The sequence below is a fragment of the Bubalus kerabau genome, chromosome 2 (genome assembly GCF_029407905.1).
Source record: "Bubalus kerabau isolate K-KA32 ecotype Philippines breed swamp buffalo chromosome 2, PCC_UOA_SB_1v2, whole genome shotgun sequence".
In the NCBI taxonomy this organism is placed as follows: domain Eukaryota; kingdom Metazoa; phylum Chordata; class Mammalia; order Artiodactyla; family Bovidae; genus Bubalus; species Bubalus kerabau.
The window spans coordinates 176,523,035-176,537,853 of NC_073625.1; the positions used below are offsets into that span (position 1 = coordinate 176,523,035).

At 42.3% G+C, this 14,819-nt stretch overlaps 1 protein-coding gene across 3 annotated transcripts in view; it reads left to right on the forward strand.

Moving 5' to 3' along the window:
• The first annotated feature begins 10,297 nt into the window (after positions 1-10,297).
• The window catches only part of PIK3CB (phosphatidylinositol-4,5-bisphosphate 3-kinase catalytic subunit beta), a 180,676-nt gene continuing 176,154 nt past the window's right edge, over positions 10,298-14,819 (forward strand). For all 3 annotated transcript variants that reach the window (XM_055569540.1, XM_055569539.1, XM_055569542.1), the window contains exon 1: positions 10,298-10,534. The gene's annotated coding sequence lies outside the window, so the exon portion shown is untranslated. The remainder of the gene's footprint in view (positions 10,535-14,819) is intronic.

Sequence of the window (14,819 nt, forward strand, 5' to 3'; positions counted from 1 at the left end):
AACTCTGGGTTTCTGTGCTTTGATTGGCTTGTGTTACATCCTCAAGCCATTTAATCATATGTACAATTAAGTGTGTTTTATCTATTCTTTATTTTTCAAATAACAGATGACTTAATGTTTTTCAAAGCTGAATACAAAATTAAAAAAAAACCTTTTTCCCATTGCCATGTATGGTTGAGTCATAAATTGCATATTCCTAGAATTCACCGAATTAATTAAGAACCTGGAGGAATAGAACTCAGGTAGGCTAGAGTGGTGTGAGTATGGTGTGGAAGGAACCGGGGCTATTGTCCTGAACAGATGGGGTTTGAATCCCTGTTTCATGACTTGCTATGTGGATTCAGGTGAAGGGATCTAATACATATTTGCTGAAGACTCACTGAGAGGGAGGCCCTGTGTCAACTGTGGGAAGTATAGAAGTAAACACCTCAGGCTTCCTAGGTGGCTCAGTGGTAAAGAATCCACCTGCCAATGCAGGAGACACAGGTTTGATCCCTGATCTGGGAAGATCCCACGTACCACAGGGCAAGTAAGCCCATGGGCCACAATTATTGAGCCTGTGCTCTGTAGCCCGGGAGCCACAGCTACTGAGCCCATGTACCACAGTTACTGAAACACGTGTGACCTAGAGCCAGTGCTCCACAACAAGAGAAGCCACTGCAAGAAGAAGCCTGCACACGGCAACGAAGGGTAGCTCCCATTCACCGCAACTAGAGAAAGCCTGCATGCATCAACAAAGATCCAGTGCAACCAAAAATAAATAACTCTTAAATAAAACAAAACACTTATACTGAAGCTGAAGCTCCAATACTTTGGCCACCTGATATGAAGAGCTGACTCACTGGAAGACTCTGATTCTGGGAAAGATTGAGGGTAGGAGAAGAAGGGGGCAACAGAGGATGAGATGGTTGGATGGCATCACTGACTCAGTGGACGTGAGTTTGAGCAAACTCCAGGAGATAGTGAAAGACAGGGAAGCCTGGTGTGCTGCAGTCCATGGGATCACAAAGAGTCAGACATGACTTAGTGACTGAACAATAATACCATATCCTGCCTCCAAGGAATTTTATTTTTTTATTTTTTTTTATTTTTAGCCTCCAAGGAATTTACAATCTGGTAGGAGATACAAGTACACTTGAACCTCAGTTTCCTCATCTGGAAAATGAATATAATAATAGGCCTTCATTTCCTCTGTTAGGAACATTAAATGAGTGAATTCAGATACTTAGTTTGGTGCTAATAGTAGAGTGGCACTTGATAAATGTTTTCTATTCAATTTTATAAAATGAAAAAAAAAGACACTCTTCTTCAGTGTTTAAGACTGAAAGTCAGAAGCTGCAAGTCAGATGCAGTTCTGAAAAGCTAGATATGGAAATTTATAACTGAATAAAGGTCTGTGAATGTGGATGAGATGTAGATATAGTTGTAGATGAAAGAAAGTCTGTGTAAATTCTGAATTATTTTAGTGTTTTTCCTTTGGGTTATGTGTTTCCTCTGAGGAGTTTTTCAAATTTGGGATTGTATCAGTAAGGTATAGGTTTGCTAGGTTTACTGCAATTACAAACAACTTCTAAATCACAGTGTCGAACATGGCGAAGGTTCACACCCAGTCTGCTCCTGTCAGCTTTGCAGGGTAGCCATCCTTCAAGTGTTAGCTCCAAGATCCACAGCACTAATCCTTTCTTGTGGTACCTTTACATCTGCATGTGGAAAGGAGAGGATCTGGAGAAAAACACACTCTGTGTCTTAAATGCTTCTACTGATAGGCAGCAGATGCCACTTCTCATATTTCATTGGCCAAAGCAAGCCTCATGTCTCCATTCAGCTGTAAGGATTCCATCTAACTTCAAGGGAGAGAGGAAATATAGTCCTCTCAAGGGCTCTGCAGGAGAAGAGAAATGGAAATATTAGCAAGTGGTGGTAATCTCTACCAAGGGTCTCATATTGTTACCAAGGCTGTTGCCCCAGAATCATACACTTGCCCCTCTCTCAAATGGAAACCAATTGCTCTTATTAAGCTTCAGGGAAAGAAAAAAACAAAACAGCCAAGGCAAGGGTCTTGTGGGAGGAGGGAGCATGGCTATTTGAAAAATCAAAAGGATTGGCAGGAGTGCAGGAAGCATGATATTGTTACCAAATTGGTGGACTAGACCAGTGCCAAGTTCCTAGCCCCTGCTGAGACCCCTTGTCTCAGATAGGGAAGTTCTTTTTCTGATCAGATTCACACATCCAACAAGGAAACCTATGTTGAGAAAGGATAGGTGCTGTGGATCTTGGAGACCAGCATCCAGGCCTCCTCCTTCAGAATCTGGGGATGATAAGTAACTTGTTTTAGGGCTTTGTGTAAGGCTTTTCACCTTTAAGGGCTCAGATTTCTTCCTGTGTAAGATGAGTTGGGTACATAATGTAAGTCTCCAGGCTCCAAGCTCTAATAAAATTCTAAGAGCCACAGAGAGAAAAAAGTAACTGTTTAAGCCTAATATGGTGGAAGAATTGACTTGCAATATATCTTGAGGCTCATTATATGCTCACTAGAATGCATTAGCATGCTCAGTGAAATAGCCATCATGCCTTGACAGTTGACAATCACCATGACAACAACCAGAAAAGCCTCTAGCAGGACTGAAAATGAGGGTTGCATCAATGCTAGGTCCCAACCACACCCCTGTTCTCCAATAACTCATGAATATTCCTCCCACTCTTCCCAAATCCCTCCCTTTTACTTTGACTGTTCAGTATGTATGGTGTCTCCATCAGAATTGGGTTGAGAAGTTGATTTGCCAACTAGAATCCTGCTTCTCCACTCTCCATTGAGAGTAAAGATCCTGCTGTTCTAGTCTCACCATAGGTTTCCTCATTGGATGAATGAATCTGATTGGAAAAAGAACTGCCCTAAGACATGGGGTCTTGGCTGGGGCTAGAACCCCGGAACTCATCTAGTCAACCAATTCAATAACAATATCAGGCTTCCAGCACTCCAGCCCATCTTTTTGGTTTTTTAAATAGCCATGCTCCCTCCTGCCACAGGACCCTTGCCTTGGCTGTTTTTTTCCTCTCCCTAATTGTGACCCTTTGACTTTGCCAGGTCTTAGTTGTGGCACTCAGGATCTTCAGCTGCGGCATCTGGGTATCTAGTTCCCTGACCAGGGATTGAACCCAGCCCCTGACATCGGGAACATGAAGTTTTAGCCACTGGACCACCAGGGAAGTCCCTGATTATGACAATTTTTACTCCCACTCTTTGCTTAGTCTAATTTTCCTTCAGACTGAAGCAAGTTTGCCTTTCCTTAGGGAAAGTTTTGCTTTCTCTTCTCAGTCAATTCCTCTGGTATTGCTTTCAAAGCGTCAGGTGCCCCTACCTTACGGCATTTTGCTGTAATGTGCAGTTAATCATGTGATGATTTCATTAAACACTGTTTCTTTCTCTGCTGCAGATGCTATAAGAATCATGTTGTTTTGTCCACCCCCATATCTCCATCATTTATCCAGTGCCTGGGGCTATTGCTGGTGAATGAAGAAATGAATATTCTCAAGAATCAGAGATTTTATTTACTATTTTCCCCTCCAAAGAGTTGTGTATTATTGGAATTTGACATGACAAATACTTGCTGATCTCATTCTGGAAGTTCTATCCAGATGGAACATCCCTGAACCCTCTGAATGTGTAAGTCTTGATTCTTGTACATTTATCCACCTCTTGACCAATCTGGGGGATTGAGGACTTGAGGAGCCATTTCACATTTTGCTTTGGTCCCCACCCTTTCAGATTGAGCAATCCAGGTTTGTGTTTTCCAGACCCATCCTGTACCTGCTAGCTTCCCCATTCATTTGCATAAGTATTTCCAGACTACTCTAGACCTGTGAGCTGGGCTTGACTGAAGTATCGAAAGTTGCTGCAAAAAGTCAAACCATCTCCTCTACCTACATTTTGAAATAAAGACTTGATTAAGAAGCAGAAAGTAAAGTCAACTCTTTGGTTTGGAGTTTACTTGAAAAAAAGTCTCTGATGAAGCTCATCTTTTTAGCTAAAGTAATTCCCTTTGAAATTTGGGCTTTGTTGTGCAGATACTAGGCCCTGAGTGCTGTTAATGGACCTTAATATAGGTTCTCCAATAAAATTTCAGTAATGGATTTATCAGGGTGAAAATGTAAGCAGGCCCCTAGCCTGTTTGAGGCATTTCTGCTTCTGACTCCTCTTTAATGGGCCAGAAAATTCTGGATTCCAGTTGTTTAAGTTAGCAGATTATTTAAAACATTAATTACATTACATCCTTATTTATAAAAACAGGTTAAACTGCAGTTTCAAGTGGCTTGTCCACAACAAAAAACAGGGTAGAGCCTTTGTTGATAAATAACTCACATTCCACAAGGCAGAGTCACACCCAAACCTCTTGGGAATCAGGGCTACAATCTTTGATCTAGTTAACTCTGCATACCAGAGCTAATTGGTTTTAGAAGTACCTGATTTATTTTTTTTTCAACATTCAACTTATGCTTCTTTAGTGAATGGCACCATTCTAGATTTGCAAGTTAATAGATGATGAAAGTCCCTCTGTCCGACTCTTTGCGACACCCTGGGTTATACAGTCCATGGAATTCTCCAGGCCACAATATTGGAGTGGATAGCCTTTTCCTCCTCCAGGGGATCTTTCCAACCCAGGGATTGAACCCAAGTCTCCTGCATTGCAGGCAGATTCTGTACCAGCTGAGCACAAGGGAAGCAAGTTAATAGAGTTGAAGACAAATTGCACTTAAAATACACTGTGATCAGACTTCTCGATTTGTGAGGCTGGACCCTGAGTCTACTTCCTGTCCTTCTAGTACCCTCATTGCCTCACAGGCTCCCTTGCTAGGGCCCACCCCTTCCTTTCTTGTTTTTTGTCTGTCCTTCCTCAGTGATAATCATATCCCTGGCTAAATTATATCCCTTTTACATTATTTCTTTATCTATATATTTATATGTCTATTTCTAACTATATAATAGGTTATATATGAGCATGATAAAAATTTCAAAGAGCATAAAAGACAATAACCATAAAAACTAATTCTCCCTTCCACTCTGGTTTCCCAATCTCTAGTTCTCCTTTTCCAAGGCAACCACTGTTAGTTTCTTGTGTCTTTCTGATAATAATCTATGCATATACAAATAGTTCAGACTTTACTGTTCTGCATCTTGCCTACTTGATAAAATAGTATTTTAGAGATTGTTCTTGATCAGTTCATATAGAAATGCTCCATTATTTTTGCAGTTGTATACTATCACATAATTCAGTTATGACCTGTGTATGTGTATAAGTGTGCTCACAGGTGTAACTGTTTTATTGAATTTCTGTTCAAAGGCTTATTTAACTCTTACTTTGCTTTCTGGAAGCATGTGGGGTCTGGTTCCCCCTGAGTCCTCTCTGTCTTCCACTGTCACTTTCTGTCCCCTTCCTCCCATGGCTGGTGGCCCTGGTGAGTGTGTGTGTATTTGTGGGGGGGAGATTAGGTCTTTTTGAAGTGGTCTTTGAAGGCAGTTGGGGAAGAGGAGGGGAGAGAGAGGCAGCATGCCAGGCGCTGTGGGCAGGACAGGATGCTTGCGGCTTTGCCGGCTCTCTCTGATATGCGAGACCAGCATCCATGCCTCCTCCTTCAGAATTTGGGGATGATAAGTAACTTATTATAGGGCTTTGTGTAAGTCTTTTCACCTCTAAGGGCTTAGATTTCTCTCTGTGTAAGATGAGTATGGTATACAATGTAATTTCTGAGTCTCCCAAGCTCCAAGCTCTAAAATTCTAAGAAAATTAACTCTCAGATATTCTGCTGGTGGGAGTGTTAAGGGGACATTTCACAGAGAGGGTAATTTAGCAATATCCTTCAAAATTACAAATACCGATACCTATGGACCCAATATTTCTATTTCTAGGGATTTATTCTGTAGTTACACTTGCTTGCGTATGCTCAAAATGATATAGATTCAAGGTTGTTCATTACAGCATTATTTGTACATCAAAAGACTGGAAGTAGTCTAAAAATATCTATCAATAAGGGGCCAGATAAATATAGAGTATATCCTTACAATGGAACATTATATAACAAGAAAATAGAATGCAGATACAATGAAATATTGTATCACAACGAGAATGAGCGAAATACAGTTACATGCAGTAGTGTATGAATATCAAAACAATGTAGAGGAAATGTAGAGCAAAAGAAGCCAAATTTAAAAGAAGTACACACTGTGTGAATCTATTTAATTAAAGTTCAAAAACAGGAAATAGGAATCTCTAGTGATAGAAGCTGGGACTGTAGTTAGCCCGGGAGAAGCGCAGTGACTGAAAAGGATCACAAGTGTGTTCTGAGATATTTTGTCATGTTCTCTATTGATTTGAGAAGTTGTCACACAGGTCTGTTCTTTTTTTTTTTTTTTTCCAGATGTGTTCTCTTTGTGAAAATTTTATGATGTGGGCAGTTTGTTTTGTATTTTATATAGCAGTAAAATTGTAAAAGAATACATAAACTCTATAAGCACTGATAGGAAACAACCTGCTAGATATTACATGAAAAAAAAAAAAAAAAACCAAGCATGAATCAAACACTTCCATAGGTGTGAAAAAATGGGGAATTATACCTGTACTTGGTTATATATTCATACAATATTTTCAGAAAGATGCTCAAGAAACCGACAACTTTGGTTGTGTGTGAAGAGAGATTCATAGCCGAAAGAGACTTCTGTGTGTTCTGTTGTACATTATAAAATGTATAAAGTTCCGTTGTATTATAAAATGAAAAGCACTCAAATTCTAAAAAGAAAAATAAATTTTTGTGAGCCTAAGAAATACTCAGAAGAAAGGCAGTACTCATAAGCAAGAAGAAGGAAAATATGGGTGAAACACCTCCCAAAACACCAAAAGATCATATACTGAACATATAACTCAATACTCAGAAGTGGGGGAGTGGGGGGTCATGTAGAACATTTGAATCTTCTAAAATCTGGAGAGAACCTTTTCTTTAGATTCACAACTTTAATCATGATTTAAAAACTAGTCACAAGTTGCTTTTTTCCTTTAAAGCTCTACTTATTAAAGGAATAAGATAAAACATACAATGGTTTTAACAGTAAGATATCAAATATCTTTAAAGGAAAAGATAACTCCCTCCCACCTAACCCCTCTTCTTCAGTCCTCTGAACTATCCAGTGATCAGCTTAGTCTAAAGTTTTCTACCCCTTTCTCTATGGCCACAGGAATATATCTATAAATGGTCAGCAATATACTAATAGGATCATAGCATTCTTTATCACTCTTCAGTTTGCATTTTCCACTTTAGCAATGTATCATGGGCATCCCTCTGGGTCAATACAGATAGGTGTAACTCATTTTCAATGCTGTAAAATATTGCATAGAAGGGAGACAGTACAATTGGTACTGTGCATTCCACTACCTATGGACAATCACATTGTTCCTAGTTTGTGTTTCTTTTGCACTTCAAGTAACACAATAAGCATCTGTATTAATTTCCTTTGGCAACTTTAACAATTATCACAAACTGGGTGGCTTAAAACAACAGAAATTTATTCTCTCCAGTTTCTGGAGTTCCAAAGTCTGAAGTCAAGGTGTTAGCTCTGAGGATCTGTTCTGTGGTCTTCGCCTAGCTTATGGAAACTGCCAGCAATCCTTGGCATTCTTTAGCTTCTATGTGCATTACTCCAATTCTGCCTCATTCTTTACATCCCCTTTATCTCCCTGTCTCTATCTCAAATCTTTCTCTTTCTCTTGAAAGGATGACTGTCATTGAATTTAGGACCCACCCCCAAATGTGGATGATCTCATTTCGAGATCCTTAACTCCTTAATTGGAGAAGGCAGTGGCACCCCACTCCAGTACTCTTGCCTGGAAAATCCCATGGACAGAGAAGCCTGGTAGGCTGCAGTCCATGGGGTTGCTAAGAGTCGGACACGACTGAGCGACCTCACTTTCACTTTTCACTTTCATGCATTGGAGAAGGAAATGGCAACCCACTCCAGTGTTCTTGCCTGGAGAATCCCAGGACGGGGGAGCCTGGTGGGCTGCCGTCTATGGGGTCGCACAGAGTCAGACACGACTGAAGTGACTTAGCAGCAGCAGCAGCAACTCCTTAATTACATCTGTAAAGATCCTTTCTCCAGAAAGGCTATGTTTCCAGGTTCCTGCAGACAAATCTTTTAGAGGGCCAACATTTAACCTGCCACAGCATCCTTGGATCCATCCTTGCAACTAGTATTTTCTTTAATTTTTCAATAGTGAAGTGAAGTTGCTCAGTTGTGTCTGACTCTTTGCGACCCCACGGACTGTAGCCTACCAGGCTCCTCGGTCCACGGGATTTTCCAGGCCATAGTACTGGAGTGGATTGCCATTTCCTTCTCCAGGGGATTGTCCCAACCAATAGGGCGGAGTTAATGTATTTCTTGGTCCTTGAATAAGTATATGTATTTAAATTTCAATAGATTACTCCTAGAAAGTTTGTGGCAATTTACACTCCCATCAGAGCTTGTTTCCCCAAGTAGTATTGATTGGTCTTGTTAATGTTGGCCAATCTAATGAGTGAAAAATGGATTACTGTTTTGCTTTACCATGAATATTAGTGAAATAAGCATCTTTTTAATGAATCACTTGGATCTTCTCATCCATTAATTGCCTGCTTATACCTGTTGCCTGTATTATAAAAACATTTCCCTGATAGTTCAGTTGGTAAAGAATCTGCCTAAGATGCAGGAGACCCTGGTTTGATCCCTGGGTTGGGAAGATCCCCTGGAGAAGTGAAAGGCTACCCACTCCAGTATTCTGGCCTAGAGAATTCCATGGGCTGTATAGTCCATGGGGTCGCAAAGAGTCGCAAAGACAGGACTGAGCAACTTTCACTTCAAGTGGACTTTTAAAAAGCCAAATTTTCTTTTATTAAAGTCACTCAGTCGTGTCCAACTCTTTGTGACTCCATGGACTATACAGCCCATGGAATTCTCTAGGCCAGAATACTGGAGTGGGTAGCTTTTCCCTTCTCCAGGGGATCTTCCCAATTAAGGGATCGAATCCAGGTCTCCCGCATTGCAGGCAGATTCTTGACCAGCAGAGCCACAAAAGAAGTCCAAGAACACTGAAATGGGTAGCCTATCCACTTAGAGTGACTCACCTATGTTAGAGATAAAGTGTGTTTGCCATGTTTGGTGCAGTTCTATTCCATCTATTTATTTCTTTTATAAAGAACTTGTCTTAGTGTGATGTCATGCAAAACTTGCAAAGTATTTAGGTATTTTTTTGGGGGGGGGATGAGTCTGGGCTTCCTGTCTTAACGTTTCAACTAATTAAAGTTATATTAGTATTCTTTAAAAAAATTTCTTGTCTGTTTTGTATATTTTTATGTCTGTCTCTTCTGGAACCTAATTTTTGAATATGGCATGGCTCTAGATTTGACTACTTATGAAGGAATTAAATCAGGATCACTAATCAAATAAACTATTCTTTTATCACTGGCTTGTATGTCACCTTTGCTTTAATATTAAATTTACTAGAGATTTCATTCCAGACTACTGGACTGTTTACCTGAGCTATTACACAACTTTACAACAGAGTACCTTTACAGTAAGTTAAAATTTTGGTTTTCAGTAAGAGAAATTCAAGTGAACCACTAAGAAAGAGAACCATGAAATTTCCCAGTTGAGGTCAAAAGATAACAGGAGATAAGGTATGCGAACAGAGCTGGGTAAACTGTAAGGCTTTGCAGATAAATGCTGGTTGTTATCGCAAAAAATGAGCACACAGAAAAAGAATCTTGGGCTTTAAAGGCTGAACTTTTGCTTTGATGGCCAATGCAGGGATTGAAGGGTCAGCGGCTGGGAGGCCGACCTAACTAACATCCCCACCCGTAGAACAGGAGTGACAAAGCCGGAGAGGGAAAAGCAAAGTGCGTACCCAGGAACCTAGCAATCGGTTCAAAGTCGCAGAACTGGGGCCAGCGATTGACAAGAGAAAGCCGGCAAGTAAACGTAGGAACAGAGGAATCTCTCGGAGGTAGCTTCGAAGGTCGAGGCAGGTGCTGGGTCTCTCCTGAAAGTAGCTTGCTGGGAATTCCCGATCCCAAGTCCTCCCAGAGCCGCAAAGAGAACTGCCACAGAGCACCACCGCCACAGGGCAGGCAGCCGTGGAGAAAGAGGCGCGGGTTCCGCCTAACTCTCCTCCCAGCTGGGACCGGCGCGGCCCGGCCCGGACCGCAGATCGGGGATTGGCCGGAGCGGCGCACGGGGCGGGGCGAGGGCTGCTGGGAGGTGGGGAGGGAAGGCGAGCGCGCGCGCGCGCGGGCACGGCGGCGGCGCGCGCGTGCTCCGTCGGTCGGTACGGCGGCGGCGGAGCTTGCCATGGCAGTGGGCGGCGGGCTGGTGTAGCGCCGCGCGGGGCAGGCGGTCGGCGATTGAGAGAGACGGGGATGGGGACGCCGTAGCTGGAAGGTTGCGGCGGCCTGGTCTGCTGAACGCGCACCAGGAGCTGAGAGCGGGCGGCGGCGGCGGCGGAGCGCTGAGCAGGTGAGTGCAGCGGCGCGGGACCCGGATGCGGCACGGCTGAGGCGCGGCGCGGTCGCGGCGGGCCTCTGAGGTGCCCCGGCGCGGGCCGCGGGCGCGCTCTTGCCCGCCACAGCCTGCGGCGCCGGCGACTGGGGTGCCCGCGCCACGCTTCCTGCTGGCGCCGAGGACACCCGCCCGCCGGCCCGTGGGGGCGCCTGGTTCGCCTGCGGCCTCCCGGACTTTCCAAGGTGAGCGGCGCTCCCCGGCCTCCAGGCGGCAGGGATGGGGCCGGGCGCCCCGGTCTGCCGGCGGTTTGAGTCGCTTTGATGAGGGGCGTCTGCGGAGAGGCGGCGTCCTCTTTCCCTGCGTCTCTGCGGACACCAGCGAGCTGCCGACTCTCAGATACCTTTTTGCGCAGTGTATTTTAGGGCCGGGGATCCTGGACTGTTGGGATAGGGTCGTGTTTTCAGATCCCAGAGCCTCTGGTGACCAGTCCTCGGGCCCTGAATCTGAGTATCCGGATTTGTTAGTGGGAATAATTACACGTACTTCACCCGGGTTGTTGTGAAGCTAGCACAGGGTGATGTGCGTGGCCGAACAGCGAGTGCTGGATCAGGTGGCTATCAGGAGTAACTCTGCTGAAGCATCTTACCTTGTTAACTGTTCCTGATACCTGGTTGCTGGCGTACTTTTGGGGGGCACGCTTATTTCCGAAGTGCTTTGATGTTGTAGTAACCTCTACTGAAGTTGCTTAATATTAGAGCCTGTTATCTTAACAGTATCCAAGATCGTGGAGTCGCTCTCTTTTATTTTTTTGCGAAGGCTTTCTTGGAATACCTGTCTCGGGTACTGAATGGGAATTGCTGCTGAAATAAAACTGAGCGAATTTACCATTCTCTTCGGATGCAAGACGGTGGGACGCATTAAACTTGAAGTGCTTTGCTGTTTAAAATCTTAAGTGCCACTTAAACTCTGTCACTTGTTACAGAGTATAAACAGAAGAATATGGAAACAGACTCCTTTTTCTGCATTGCTACATGCACGAAGGGAGTGACAAGTGGTTTTGTAAACATCATTGTGGGCAGTGTTACTGTCTGGTGAAGTCATCATAATTAAATTAGATGAGTACTTATTTTGAAGCCCTGAATGGATGTTTGAAAATATGAGTCCTAATAAAATCATCGCCAACGAGTCAGAATTCTCAGCAGTTCATTAATCATTTGGGGATTTTTAGGTTACACTGTTAAGATTTTTATGGTAAAAGCAGAACTGCTTAAGTCATGATAATGTAGAATCGGAGAGGGTGGTCAGGATAAAGATCTTAACTTAGTTTCAGAAGGCAAGTGTGGAACAAAGTTAAAATCTTAAACTTTAGAACTGTATTCACCAAAGCAAAAACGGTTGAAACCGAAAACTTTGTTGTACAATCTCTGATTCCCATTCTGAGGGTCTTCTGCCTTCAGAGAGTTTTTTAGAGGTGGGGAAAATTGAGTTGGGTTTTGATTTATTTCCATTTTGCCCCTCTTGTCTGTATTTCCTACTTTTCTTAGAGACTGTCTGGAATGTTTTTTGATCCAACTTGCTTTGTGACTGTAAACAAAATATATAGAAAAAATTAAAATTAACCTTGTAATCTAAATTATGTACTTCCTTGTAGTCTAATTGTTGTTCTTCCTAAATTAAGACCTTCCCTATTTCACTGGTGAAACGAACAGTAAAAGCACTACTAGTCACTGCGAAAAGGTCGAAAGTCACATCTTGGTTCTTAGAGCTGATTATTGTTTAGTCGCTAAGTTGACTTTTTGTGACCCCTTGGACTGTAGCCGGCCAGACTCCTCTATCCCTGGGATTTTCCAGGTAAAAATACTAGAGTAGGTTGCCATTTCTTTCTCCAGGGTATCTTCCCAACCCAGGGATTGAACCGGTGTCTCCTGCATTGGCAGAGGTTGACAGGTGAATTCTTTATCACTGAGCTACCAGGGAAGACTGGTTTTGGGTTCCAAATAGCTGGGACTTTGGGATGCCACCTGTCTTCTTGGGCCTCAGTTTTTGTTTACAGAATTTGAGAGTCTCTGTGGCCAAAAGTTGGGAGGTTGTGGTTCATTAGAGAATCGTTATATAAAGGAACCTTCCAGGACACTACATTTTTATGGTTTTCTTTCTCTTTATCTCTTCTGTTGACTTTTTCTTCTCTTACTGAATTCTGAACATCCTAATGCCTCAGGGCATCAAAGCCCGTCTCTCTCCTTTTTTCCACCTGTATTCTTTCTGGGTGATCTCATCCTGTCTGGTGGTTTAAATACTATCACTGTGCTGTGGACTCTTCAGATTTTTATCTCCAGCCCTGACCTTCAGATTTCTTCTACCTGCTTATATATCTTCACTCCATTTGTCTATCTTAAACTTGACGTGTTCAAAGTGGCGCTCTTGATTTTCATTCTTCAATCTATTCCTTCTCCAGCAGTCTGGATTTCATAATAGCACCCATCTGCCCCCCTCTTCCATCTACTTAAGTGAAAAATCTGGTGGTTATTCTTTCTTTTCTTTCTTAAATTTTGGCTGCCCTGAGTCTTTGTTGTGGCTCAAAGGCTTCTCTAATTGCAGCTCTCTAGTTGCCGCATACTGATTTAGTTGCCCTGAAACATGTGGAATCTTTGTTCCCTGACCAGGGATTGAACCTGCATCCCCTGATTTGGAAAGCGGATTCTTAACCACTGGACCACCCTGGTGGTCATCCTTTTTTGTGTTTTTAAATTAAAAAAAAATTTTTTTTTTAATTGAATTGTGGTCATCCTTAATTCATCACTTTGCCTTATTGCTCTTCCACCACCCAGAGCAGACCTTGTTGATTTTGCCTCCAAGATATACTTATTTTATTTTTATTTATTAAAAAAAAAATGAAGCCAACTCTATTTTATTTATTTTTATTAATTTATTTTTGGCTGCACTGGATCTTCATTGCTTTGCTTGGGCTTGCTCTAGTTGTGGTGAGCAGGGGCTTGTCTTTGTTGTGGTGCTTGGCCTTATTACGGTGGCTTCTCTCGTTGTGGAGCATGGGCTCTAGGTACATGGGCTTAAGTAGTTGCTGCACGCAGACTCCAGAGCTTGGGCTCAGTAGTTGTAGCTCAGACCCAGTTGCTCCATGGCATATGGAATCCTCCCAGACCAGAAATCGAACCCGTGTCCTCTGTATTGGCAGGCAGAATGTCATCCACTGGGCCACCAGGGAAGTCCATGTTTATTTTTATTGCCACCACTCCAGTTCTTCCTGGTTAGTAGCTTCCTAACAGGTCTCCTTGCCCCTGACCTTGTTCTCCTACAGTCCATTTGCAGACAGCAGTCAGAGTGAACTTTACTTACTCTCCTGCTCCAGTGACTTACTACACTAAAAAGTAAACCCAAACTCTCTTCCTGCGTTATCAACTAATTATCTTGTTTATTTCTTTGTTCATTTGTTTGTGGTCTTTTCTCTCCAACATATTATACGCTGTCTGATGGAAGGAACTTTTTCTTCCCTGAGGTTTTCTCAGTAAGCAGAACAGTATCTGGAAAATTTAACTATTATTGAATGGATGAATGTATGAATGAAATACATTATAAAATCTTCTAATTCCAAGTATAACATGTATTGAACACATGATCTTTTTTTTGTCCCAGGTTTGTGCAAATGAGGAAGTAATCACAGGGCCTGGAATTATTCTATTAGGTATCCTTCCTCTCTCAGTCTTCATTAAGATACTGCACCTCCTGAAAAGACTAAGCATTTAGACGTTAAGCCATTGATAGCAAGAACAAATGTGTATTTTGTCCATTGTATACTGGATCATTAGTATTTTTGTGAATAAGAAACCAAGCAAGCTTTTCAGCCTTGTTTTGTTCTTTAGAAGCATTAAATTTTGGTCCTGACTGGAGGGAACTGGTTCTGTAGAATGTGGTACTTTAATCCAGTATTGCATACCAAATTGTATAGGGTAGCAGTTGAAATTTTTAGAGAACAGGCATTTTTGTTTCAGTTGCATTATATATATATTTTTTTTTTGAATGTGAGATTCCCCCACCCTTCCTGTGTGCATTTATGTGTTTCCTCTGAACCATTTGATTCAGTTGTATCCTAGCATATCTTGGAGATAAATCTCTATCATTTGCCTTCTGTTAACTGCTCACTTGCAAGCTTTGTCATGTTGTAGAAAGAGGCAAATATTAATAATTTAGGATTTTCTCCCTGCCTGAGACTGAAGCCCTTAAAATTGTGTAGCAGGTTTGTGAAGAAAGAAGGGTATGGAAAAATCAAAGTGTAGAATTCCAT